Genomic DNA, 12723 nt, shown 5'->3' on the forward strand with positions numbered 1-12723 from the left:
CACCTGGAAAATTCCACATTGGCTATCCGTGCTTTTTTACATGTGGAGATGCTGTGATGAGATCCAATTCATACTTTGCGCTGCAATAAAGAGAAAATGACAGTCACCCATTGCAGGTAAGCCAATTTCCAATGTGAGGTACGTCCACAATTCACAGGACAGTGCCTCTGCGAAAACAATGTCGCAACCTGAGAATGAAAACTTCCAAGTGCCTATTAAGTCAATTATTTTCCAGCATCCTCTAAGTATGCTTCAAGCTGCTCTGTTCAAAATAGAGTGAGCTGCCTAAACCTTACATCCTTCCCAAAAAATTCTCAGAATGCTGTAAAGCTTCTAATTGTTATAAATCTAATTAGCCTCTGTACTAATGAGGTAAGAGATATAAGAGCCCCAGATCATTTAATACCACAATCCTTCTCTTGCAACTAAGGGGATTAATTGCTTTCCTAATACCTTGCATTCTCATGCTTCGGATCAAAGGAAATGTGTTCTACAACAGAAGCAGCAATACGTCGGAAAGGAAAAGGGTTGGGGCAGAAACACAGATGTAGGAAGTATTGACTACAGAGAAAAACATGGACTCCACTGTGTTCGACTCTCTGTAGAAGGGCTCTATAGATCAACAGACTCAATCCTCTGCTTCAAAGATAATGTATTCTGTACCTAAACACTTTCTGCCTTTGGTACTTTTTGAGTAGTTTTGGATGTTGCCCTAATCATTCAGTCACAAAATAACAATTGCAATGTAGTTAATAAGCAGATAGATTTTTTAATTTTCCTACAGCAATAACACAAATCTTAGCCCTGTAGGTTTATATGATGATGTCTTGTAGGGTCAGGAATGATGTCATTTAAGGCAGGGGTGGGAAGCTGTGGCCCTTCAGGTGTCGTCAGACTCCAGCTCCTATCATCCATGAGCACTGGCCATTCTAGAAGGGGCTGATGGCAGTTGGAATCTGAGAACATCTGAAGGGCCCCAGGTTTCCCACCCTGGCCTTATATAAACCTAAGAGCATTGGGCTGTCTAGTCTAGTGCTGACTAACAATGGCTCTAAAGCAGGGGTAGTTAACGCATGTCTCACAGGCTATATCTGTCCCCCGCAACCCCCAAACTTTGTGCCTCGTCCCCTCAATGTCTTTTTTTGAAAGAAGTAGATGGAAGACTACAAAAGAAGCTGGGAAACACAAAGAACAAGGTCCCAGAATTGGGGTGAAAGGCATACGATGGGAGTCACTTGTGGGATTCTGTGATAGGGCATTAAAAGGGAAACTGGAGCACAGATGGTGCTTTGCAGAGATGCTATGGGGTTGCAATAAGTTTTGACGTGTGCTTTGGATTTTCCACTTGGGTTCAGGGTACCAAGTTCCAAAGGAAAGTAAGGGTAGATACCGAAGTATAGAGGAGGGTTCCGGTCTACCTCAGGGTCATGCTTTCTGATTTAGTGGTCTTCTCTCTTTACCCCAGATTTTCAGAGACTGGGTGTGACTACTGAGTGGTGAGACAAAGGAACTTATCCATACTCCGTTGCGTTCTCTTACTCCTTCATGTAGACCCCACAGCTGAAACTTGGCACTGAAACAGGTCCTGCTACTTTGCCCTGGCTCAAATTAAACCCTGCCTCTGTTCGGGCCTTGGCATATGATTATGACCGAGTCCTGATCCATTAACAAGCACAGGCTCAAGATCTCAGAGGGAAATGCTTGCATAATTGCAAATGCAGAGATATGGTGTGATGTATTTCACAGGCAGAAACCTCCAATCAATCGTTTTGCATTCTTGTGCGTGTGATCAGCTTACAAAACCCACATCACCATGACCATAGATTAGCTCCATCACTGCACTCGCAAAGAAATCTGTGTTCTGTCGACAAGGCATTATTAGCCTTGCCAAGTCATCAGGTCACGGCCAAGCTTCCTTTAAAATGTTGAAACATAGCAATTTCACTTTTCCGTAAAGGCCGTTTATTTTCTGAAGTTACATAATGCCTAAAGCTGGCAGCTGCATACCAAATACTTGAATTCAAAGCCAAATACAATACACACTTGGGGTAGAGGGAATGGGGGGGGGGGAGAGAAGAAAAATCACTATTTGTTTCCTCAGTGTCTACCCCCACTCCCAAATCTCATTTAGGGTTTGAAACTCCTTCCGGGAAAAAGAAATGCGCCCAAATAGGAATGATGGGTAGACAGTGGCGTGTTTGTGTTTGTGTGATTACGTATACATTTATTTACTTCCCACCCTTTGTCATAGTGTCCCAGCACGGGCTACAACAATAAAATGCAATATTAAACTCAGTTTAAAGCAACTTACAATAACATCTGTCATGGATGCTATAACTGAGATTCCTAGGGATGCAGGTGGTGCTGTGGTCTAAAACCACTGAGCCTCTTGGGCTTGCTGATCGGAAAGTCAGCAGTTCGAATCCATGTGGTGGTAGTGAGCTCTGGTTGCTCTGTGCCAGCTCCTGCCAACCTAGCAGTTTGAAAGAACGCCAGTGCAAGTAGATATATAGGTACCACTGTGGCAGGAAGGTAAACGGCGTTTCCGTGCACTCCGGCTTCTGTCACAGTGTCCCGTTGCGTCAGAAGTGGTTCAGTCATGCTGGCCACATGACCCAGAAAGCTGTCTGTGGACAAATGCCGACTCCCTTGCCCTGAAAAGCGAGACAAGCAATGCACCCCATAATCACCTTTGACTGGACTTAACCGTCCAGGGGTCCTTAATTGAGATTCCTGTATTGTAGGAGGTTAGACTAGATGACCCCAGGATTCCTTCCAACTCTACTCTTCTATGATTCTTCTATGAAATAGAGGCTTATTCCCTAAACACCTAAGCCAGGGGTAGCCAATGTGGCACCCTCCAAATGTTATGCCCAGCCAATTCCCATCATTCCTGCCCATTGGGCAAGCTGGCTGTGGCTGACAGAAGTGTGTGTATATCGAGCTTATAACAAAGCACACTTTAATCTGCACCCGAACAACCCAGGCTATGTCTCAGAACAAGATCTTTAATTCTTTTGTGGGCCAGGTTCCACACAGCCTTTGCTTACTGCGAAAGGTCTCAAAACCTCTTTCCTCTCAATGAAACGTTTGTGATGATGGAATGTACTAATGGAGAGACTGTTGCTTGTGCAACGCAATACTTAATCTGATAAAAAAGCTCCATCGTCCTGTATGAGGAGAGTTCCTGCTCTTTCAGTTAGAATCAGGACTGCAGCTTGCTCCCAACAGCTGCAAGAATGAGAAACCCAAAGGTTGGAGCCTACAGCTGAGGAGACCGCACCTAAAAGCTTAATGAAGGAGTCATGTTGCTCTAGCAACTGAGCTATTGGCCTCAGTGCTGAGGCCACCAAAGTATGGACCTTTTCATGTGCAAATCCATACATCTTTGGTGTAAAAGTGTGCATGCAACAAAACATGTCTACAAACACCAGTCTCCTACAGAGATGCTAATCACGGAGGCAGGTTTGCTGCCAATGCAATGTTGGCCGTAGAGGGAGTGGATCCTTTTACGCTCTCTGTTGTTCCCCTACAAAATAAGTATGGTAGTAGCCAAAGTTCTTGGGAAAACATGGGGCAAAAAACCCTGCAAGAACATTCCATAGCGCTTTGCTAACTTAAAATATGTCATATAAATCATCAATAGTAAATCTATTTTTTCCCTACAGGTCTTGGGATACTTGCCACAGCTGCATGTTCAAGCTTTACTCTGCCAGAGGTAGGGCTTATAAATTACAAAAAACAAAACAAAACATTTTGGTCCCTTTATTGTACCGTTGCTAACCTGTTTACTTTGATAATTTCGATTCTTACTAACGCAAAACTGTCATTCTGTTGCATTAAAAGAATTATGGAACATCGCTGGCGTACATTTGTTTTGAAGCTGACTGTTTACAGAGTGGTTATTTACAAAATCATGAAAATACTTCTAATTCCCTTAGGTTGGCAAGACTGCGTGTTCTAAAACTGGAAATGGTTCCAGATTTGAAGAGGGAAATGTCCATTTAAAGAGACATCGTTGCTTTGTTTACCACCCTTTAACTCACAATAGCACCCATGTAATACATAGCAGCTAATGTTTGGAAATCCAAGGGAAGTGCATTTAAGGATTGAGCATTCTTCTCCCTCCCACCCAAAACTGCCATCTTATGCATAGTGACATCAGGAATTAGGCATGCACACACACGCATGCACACACACACACACACACACACACACACACTACCCACCCACACACTCCCTTGCAGAAGTGACTGTATAAACTGTGGTCTCTCTCAAGCATGGATATCAAACCTATTTAGTTTATCAAATAAATGTAGGCTTCCTCAGTTCATGCATTTGTTCTGATTCAATACAAGATTCATACATGTTGGTAAATGCATGAGCCTGAAGCACATCCAGAGTAGCGTGCGGAGATAATATCCAAACAGCTTCTTAAGTCTTTTCCCTTTGACATCAAAACCAAAGACAATTTATAGAAAATAAAGCCAATAAAATGAGGTCCGATACTATAATGCTGGAGGTGCCTAACAGTAGAAAACAAATCCATTAAAATGCCACTTTTTAATAAAAGAAAACGAATGTGGACATTCTGTTTGTCCTGTTTGTTAGGAAGCTTTAGTGCCTTACCTTTAGTTATTTCCCAAAAGCTCAATTAACTAAATTGAAGTGAATTCTATTGTATTCTCTCACGAAATTTATTGTCTTGAATGTTACCTATCAGAAGTAGCACAATCGACAAAAAGAAGAATGAAAGCTGGACTTTTGATTAATGTGACATATTTTGGCAATTTTTGTGTATTAAAAAAAAAACCTCTCACAAGGGATCCAAACTTAGATTTTGCAGTTGAAGCAAACCAGAAGTGACCCTGGAAATTATATGACTCAGTTTTTGGTTGCTGATATCAATGGATGCAGAAACAGTGCACGGAAAAGACCGTGAAACCACATGTTTGTTTGTGGGCTTACCAAAGGAATCTGGTTGGCTGCTGCAGGAAAGAAGAAGAGAGGCTAAAAAAGGCTTTTGGTCTGATATCCAGCAGGGCTTGTCTTATGGCTAATTATATCAAATCAACCTCTTTCATACAAATAGGTGTTTTCTTCCCAAGCTGCAGAGCTAGCCGCTGCTGCTAAGAAAACCACTCCCTAGATCAAGTGGTTGAGAGGGCCTTCCCCCCTGCTCCATTTGAAGTTTATCATTAACCACACACTTGGAGCAAACCAAGAATTGTGCCCCCCCTCCCCAGAATTACCATTTCCTGCACCCTTAATAAACTATGGTTCCCTAAATTGTTTTGCCAGGGGGTGGGGTGGGGGAGTCATGAGCTTTAAATGTGCGCTGAATAGGCTTTAAATATACAGTGGTGCCTCGCAAGACGAAAAGAATCCGTTCCACGAGTCTCTTCGTCTTGCGGTTTTTTTCGTCTTGCGAAGCAAGTCCATTAGCGGATTAGCGCTATTAGCAGTTTAGCGGCTATTAAAGGCTTAAGGGATTAGCGGATTAGCTGCTAAAAGGCTATTAGCGGCTATTAAAGGCTTAAGGGATTAGCGGATTAGCTGCTAAAAGGCTATTAGCGGCTTAGATCAGCTGATAAGCGGCTTAGATCAGCTGTTCAGCGGCTTAGCGAACAGCTGTTAAGCGGCTTAGGGGCTTGGGAAAAAGGCTGGGAGAGGGGGAAAAACCCCAGGAATCGCAAGACATTTTCGTCTTGCGAAGCAAGCCCATAGCAAATTCGTTTTGCGAAGCACCTCCAAAACGGAAAATCCTTTCGTCTAGCGGGTTTTCCGTCTTGCGAGGCATTCGTCTTGCGGGGCACCACTGTATTCTGTGTTATCTGCTCACAGTTTCATTATCTTCAAATTCAAGAGCAGCAGCGTTGGTTCAGGCTGTTGTGGAGCGACTGAAGATGAGCAAACCAAAGCTGGACAAAACAGAGGTTATAATGGTTGGGAGCCCCACAGTCTAGGGGGAAAGACTTCCTGGTTCTTGTATCTTCCCAAAATAGTGAGTCCATAGGCCAGACAGTAGCTCTAGGCAAAGGATGGGGAACCTCGGGCCCAGGGCTCAAATACAGCCCTCCAGGCTCCTGGGACTCCCCAGCCACACCTCTCACTGGCCCTCCTTGGGCATTTGTGCCTGGATGGAATGCAACCATGAACTCTGACAATGCCTCTTGCTCTGGAGGATAGAGAAGGCTGCATGAGTGTGGGTAGAAACTAGCCTACTACGGAAAAGGTAAAATTCACATGTATTGCTCTGCCTGCTTTTGCCTCTGGCTCCGCCCACAACTAGCATTTGGCCCTAGACGGGTTGCCCAGATGGGTGTGTGAGTTGAAAAAGATTTCCACTCTCGCTGCATGTGTCAGAAATCCAGTTTGTCAGGACACACCACTATTTGCCTCCTCATTAGCTGGAAGATGAGACACTGCAGTGTAACCTTAGGGTAGCCACCCTTAAGGACAATGCCCAAACTGTACATGCTGTACAATGCCGCTCTCAGCCTCCTATTAGGAGCAAGGAATAGAAAGGATAGAAGACCAGAATTCTCTCAGACCAAGGAACATCCCAAGATGTTTACCCATGAAAGAGGGTGGGGTGCACAGCTTTCAAATAAAAAAAGAATGGGAAAGGAATCTAAAATGATAGGAAAATTACTGGGGAGGGAGAAAGGTAGTTTTGTTGGTGTTGTGTTCAGCATTAAGCTTCTTTAGTACAGTGGGAAAGCATTCATCCTTCTGGGCAATAATATGGTGTTTTTTAATGTACTAAAAATGGTGTGGGCATGGGGAGAAACTGTTGCCACGAGGACTACCCAGCTGGTTTTAGCATCACTGACTCAGGGCAACCTCCACTCATGTCTGCCCGCTTGTCTTCTAACACTACGGAGAAAATTTGGGAAGCATGCTGGGGGGGTCAGTGAGAGGAAGGTAGAAGCTCCTTTGGTCAGCAGATACCAGTTTACACCATATTTGATCTCATCCTCAGGCTGCCACCCTTTGCTCCCAAAGAGTGTGTCTTCATTTCCTGTGAAGTGACAAGCACAGCATTTTCTCTACACAGGAACAGGCTCTGCAACAGGCAATACAATTATCCAAGTCCCATCTGTAGGATGACACCTCAATAAGTACCTGCCTGTCTTTTTCACTGCCAACCTCAATTCTGTCTCTGACCCCAAAGTAAATGGGATCAGCTTGCACATTATCATCATCCCACGTACCCGACAAAGCTTCCCTGTCACTCTGTGGGCAACAACCAATGTGGCAGCTATTTTATTTTCAGTTTTCCTCTTCCAGAAGCCGGAACGGAGACAGCCTGCACAATGCCCATTGCTCAACCCCACCTCTGTCAACTAAGGCAACAACAAGTCTTCTTAGGATTTCAGGCCCGATTTATTTTTCTACCCACGCAAAGTAAACAAGACTATCAGCCCACCTGTCTCACGGCATGTTCCCTGTCCACTTCAGCGTATTTGACAGCCCCGATCAGAAAGATATGAACTTAAATACAGGTACATGTGCTCTTCCAAATAGACTGTCCGCAAGGCGAGACACCTTTGGTGCTCACCTGATCCACATTTCTCTCCAGCTAAGCTTCTCTGCTTCCCAAGCACATCAGACCCTGTACTGAATTGACCTACTTCTGTTCAACGTTCTGCCTCCATAGCAACAGAATTGCGTTAAATTTGAAAACAGCAGCCACCGACCATACAGAGATACCGCAACGCAAATAATACCAAGAGGGAAGAGTTGCTCAAGACAAAAAGAAAAGAGGGCCTCCTCAGGTTGCGCTAACCTATGCAGATGAAGTATTTCCAAGAGATTTTATAGAACATTGTTCATCCAAAAAAAAGGTAAAGATGAAAAAGTTACAGTCACACAAACCAATACACACTTGCTCCCCAGACCTCTAGTTCAAATACTACAATGGAGAAACGAGACACATATTACCCCAGGCCCCATTATTGGTTGATATGCAACTAGTTCATCTTCCTAGTGGTAGGACTTCTTCTGTGCAACAGGACTTCCCATGCAAAGGCATACAATGACAGCATATAATGGGTTGATGCTGAGTTGGTTTGGAAGTACTTCAGGACAAACAGCATTTAAAAAGGCCATGCAAAAGCCATCATGGAGAAGTGTATACAAAAACCAGCATGTAGGGAAGCAGCAGCCCAGGGGATATGGCAGGCAGGTTTCTAGGCTAGAGTAAAAGATCAGAAGATCTAAGGGGGCCACATTTTATAAAGTTTTGATAAACTGCTGTCATAACCAGCTACTTAGAAGAATAAAAACAAACATGTCAAACTATCCTCCCTTTGATCCTTATTGGTCTGTATTCTTGTGCTCTGCAATTTTTCCACTGATTATCCAGTGCCAAACGAATTAATCCTGCCTGCTTTTTGGATCCAACTTTGCATCCTTGGACCGGGAACCTGATGCAAAGTTGACTTGCCTTTCCTAACGCCTGTGCAAATCAATATTTTTAGGTATGACCCTTGTTAGTTCCTTAGATGGCGTCAATGACTGTGATCATAAAGCCTGAATGTCAATTGTGTGAATTCCTCAGCCCTGGCCTTGCCAGCACCATCCAATTTATACCCGGGGGGGGGGGGGGGTGTCACACGCAGTATTAACTTACATACAACTGAGCGCTCGAAGTTTAGAAAATTAGCAACAAAACTGCATTGTATTTAATGCTTTAAATGTAAGGCTATTTAAAAAGAAAAGGACAACAAGCAGCAAATATTCCTCCAGATGTTGCTTTTGTATTCTCCATTCCAGCCTACATACTTGAAAAGGGAAACACTTTGGGGTGAACTGTTAAATAACAGGTTAAGAATGCCAAACCACAAGAAAAGCAAGTCCCTGCATCACTAGGCTGCTGGCCAAAGTCATCAGAATAATATCATTTTTCCATGCCTACCCAGATGATGTTCTGCATGCCAGGATGTCCTAATAATACATATTGAAAAACAAGGCAAAGGACAGTCCTCTAAAAGTTACTCTAACCAAATAGGGGAAATCGCTGGAAAGAAGCAACAGCGTTTTAACACTTTGGGCCATGAGCCAGTTCCAACTCACTTCCAATTGCAAGCATCAGGGACAATGCTTGTTGAGTTAGGCCAAGGACCGTGACATACGGAATAGCTGCTTTTTTTATAAAAAAAAAAAAAAGGGCATTCTGCCATTTGACTCAGGGTAGTACAGTAAAATGTGGAGGCACAGATTAGCAAACAGAATATTAAAATGGTTGTTTCCTGAATAGCTCTCTAAGGGAGAGATGGACAATCTCCCAATGTTTATTGCAAGGTTTTGTGCTGGTATTTCACATGTGTTTGTTTTTTAAGGCATGCAAACAAATGCTGGGGGAGGGGGGCATTAATTACAGCATTTCTACTTCCCTGCCAAAATTGACAATTCCTTGAGGGGGAAAACAATATGGCAGGGCAAACATTTTTAGAGAGACATGCATTCCCTGCCTGCCTGCCTTTGAGGGGATCATTTTGTTGCCAAAAGGCAAATGTCACTATCACCCCTGCCCAGCCACTACAAAACAGCAGGCCTTGAAGTGCTGGCCTTTGTGGTAATAATCAGTTTTGGGTTCAACAGGCCATGCCATTTTGAAAAACTAAAATTGTGCTCTAGATACAAATCCATAACCTTGAGCCTATGCAGCCCTCCCCTTTTATGTGCCTGTGTGATGCTGAGAGTCAGCATGTTGTCGTGCAGGCATGGGGACCCTTTGACCTGCCAGAGGTTGCTGAACTACAACTCCCATCAGCCTCAGCAAGCATGACCAAAGGGTGATGGGAAATAATTGAGCTTGAACTCCCAAAAGATTTAAGCTCCAGAGCCCCATTTGGAAGCAGTGACGCCTCTTCAGGCTTCCTGAAAACCAGAGCTTGACACTTAAAACTAAGCATTCCTGGAACACACACACACTTCCCAGATTTACCATATGTCTGTCAGACTTGCCCAATTCCCCTCCATCCCACGAACAGGAGCAGAGTCTGGCAATCACAGAATCCTTTGCAATTCACATTTATCAGAACCCTTCATCTTCAAAGGATGCAAAAAAAAAACAACAATAACCATGGAGGCTGCTGAACAAGATCCTTCTAGCTGTATTTAAAATAGGCCATCTATCTTGCCCTACAAGCAGCAAGCACATCACCTCAAAGTTCGCCAACAGCAGAAGCAGGGCCCATTTCCCCAAAGAGTTGAGGGAGGTGAGGGAGTTTTGTTTTGCCACATGTATCGGGTCAGAGTCAACACTCCGTTGGTTTCTTAAACTGTGGCTTAACAGATTTGTTAAGCTTCCTCTCTCCCCTTTTCTTCACAGCTTCCACTTTCTTCAGCGATAAAGAATAAACCCGGCGAGGTCTAATTGCACCTAGAAGCTCTGCACACAATGTGCTCCAGTGTGTGCTATTATTTATCCAATGCATAATATTTTCCTTTGAGAGCACAGTGGGAGCATGGTAAGATGAATCACTTCTGCGAAAGCTAAACTGATTAAGGTACAAAAACACTAAGTCACCTGGCGCTCTCCCCGAACAGCCAGCCAAAATGCAACTGAAAGCCCACAAGGGGCCCCCTACATGTGTTTAAGGGAAAATTAATGTGTTCTTGCCCCTCTCGGCAAACTGTATTTCTCAGGTGAAAAGCAGAAGCAAAACAGAGGGACAACATCTGTATAGCACTGCAAGGCACTTATCCTGACTCTGAACAGCTTATCTGCTCTGTAAGCCTTCAAGTCACCTAGCAAGGTTTTGCTTTTGTTATACAGGTATAATCACCACCACCTTGAATTTTAGGGTTTTATTCATAGAAATGTAGAGCTGGAAGGGACCCCAAGGGCCATCTAGTCCAACCCACTGCAATGCAGGAATCACAGCTAAAGAATGACAGGTGGATGGCCATCCAACCTCTGTTTAAAAACCTCCAGTGAAAGGCAGTCCACAACCGAGGTGGTAGCATTAAACAGCTCATTCACCAGTGCAGGGATTTCTCCCCGCCCCCAAAATCTGTTCTGGGAGTTCCTACAACCCTCTGGAGGTGATTTGTGGGCAGCAGTGGCTTCACATAGGGTTGGTTATAATGTTTTATAATGTTGCACTATTTTAGTGTTGTTAGCCGCCCTGAGCCCGGCTTCGGCTGGGGAGGGCGGGATATAAATAAAATTTATTATTATTATTATTATTGGGGAAAGAGAGAGGGGAAACTGCATCACGCTAGTTCTATTCCTCGGGACGCAGGTGGTGCTGTGGTCTAAACCACTGAGCCTAGGGCTTGCCGATCGGAAGGCTGGCGGTTCACAACCCCGCGATGGGGTGAGCTCCTGTTGCTCGGTCCCTGCTCCTGCCAACCTAGCAGTTCGAAAGCACGTCAAAGTGCAAGTAGATAAATAGGTACCACTCCAGCGGGAAGGTAAATGGCGTTTCCACGTGCTGCTCTGGTTTTGCCAGAAGTGGCTTAGTCATGCTGGCCACATGACCCGGAAAAACTGTCTGCGGAGCGGACAAACGTCAGCTCCCTCGGCCTGTAAAGCGAGATGAGCGCCGCAACCCCAGAGTAGTTTGCGACTGGACATAACTGTCAGGGGTCTTTTACCTTTTTTTTTTTTAGTTCTATTCCTTGCAACAATTTAGTCGAATGCCACCCTTAGTTTTCAGTATCACAGCCCATTCCCACATCACATGTTTGTAGATGCTGGCCTATAGGAATGTGTGAGTGCATGGGCTATCTAGCGGTGCAGCAATAACGCTGCTAGCGCATCTGCAAAGATAAGCAGTGTCTAGTATAGTTTCAAACAGGATAGGAGAGGGTCCATGTGTTGAGATTCCTGCATTGCAGGGGGTGGGACTAAGATGACCCTCTGGGTCCCTTCCAACTCTATGATTCTATGATTGGAAGTTGGCTTCCTGATAGTAGCAACAGCTGGGTTCACTGATGTCGCTGTGGATTACCCAGACAGTGTTGGGAAGAGGCAGCAGCGACGTAGTGGAGGCATGTACACTTCAGTGGAGTCAGTCCAATGCAACCCCAACTTCACCACTGCCCCAGGACAGTCTACAGCGATGCTGTTGTCAGGAGGGTGGCTCCACCACACTGACTGCTACAGCACTGTGCAGCTCAGGATACCAAGATCCATCTTTCCCCACATGAACAGATCCAGACCCTGCAATCGTCATCTGAGGCCCTTTTCCATAAGCCTCCTTCATGGGAGGTCTGGAGGCTGGCTACAAAAAAAAAGTGCCCTTTCAATAGCAGCTCCTTACTTCTGGAATGTTCTCCCCGGCACCATCTTTAGGCACCAAGCAAAAAAATTTCTTTTTTACCTGTTTTTTTGGCCCTTAACTTTAAGTGTTTTTAAGTATGTGTAGCCTCTTTCAGACCTCATTTATATAGCTGTTTTTCTTTTTTAAAAAGTTATTATTCATTGTGCCTTTTCTAAATGGTTTCAGTAATTCTATTGTGTTTGTAGATCGCTTTGAGTAATTTCTATGGGTAAAATGATCAATAATTTTGCATGCAAAGCTGGTGCTCTACCACTGAGCTACATTTCCTTTCTAGGAGCTCCCCAAAAGCACCTTGTAGGTGTCAACCAACTAATTTGCAGGCATCTTCAGAGCCTGTGAAAGATAGATGGACAGAGATGACAACAATTACATCACAGGGGGTTGGACTAGATGACCCTTGGAATCCCTTCCAACGCTACAA

At 44.4% G+C, this 12723-nt stretch overlaps 1 protein-coding gene across 2 annotated transcripts in view; it reads right to left on the reverse strand.

Moving 5' to 3' along the window:
• SUMF1 (sulfatase modifying factor 1) overlaps nt 1-12723 on the reverse strand; it is a 63376-nt gene that overhangs the window by 37628 nt on the left and 13025 nt on the right. The window lies entirely within an intron of this gene.

This window comes from Podarcis tiliguerta, assembly GCF_965153285.1.
Source record: "Podarcis tiliguerta genome assembly, chromosome: 2".
NCBI lineage: Eukaryota > Metazoa > Chordata > Lepidosauria > Squamata > Lacertidae > Podarcis > Podarcis tiliguerta.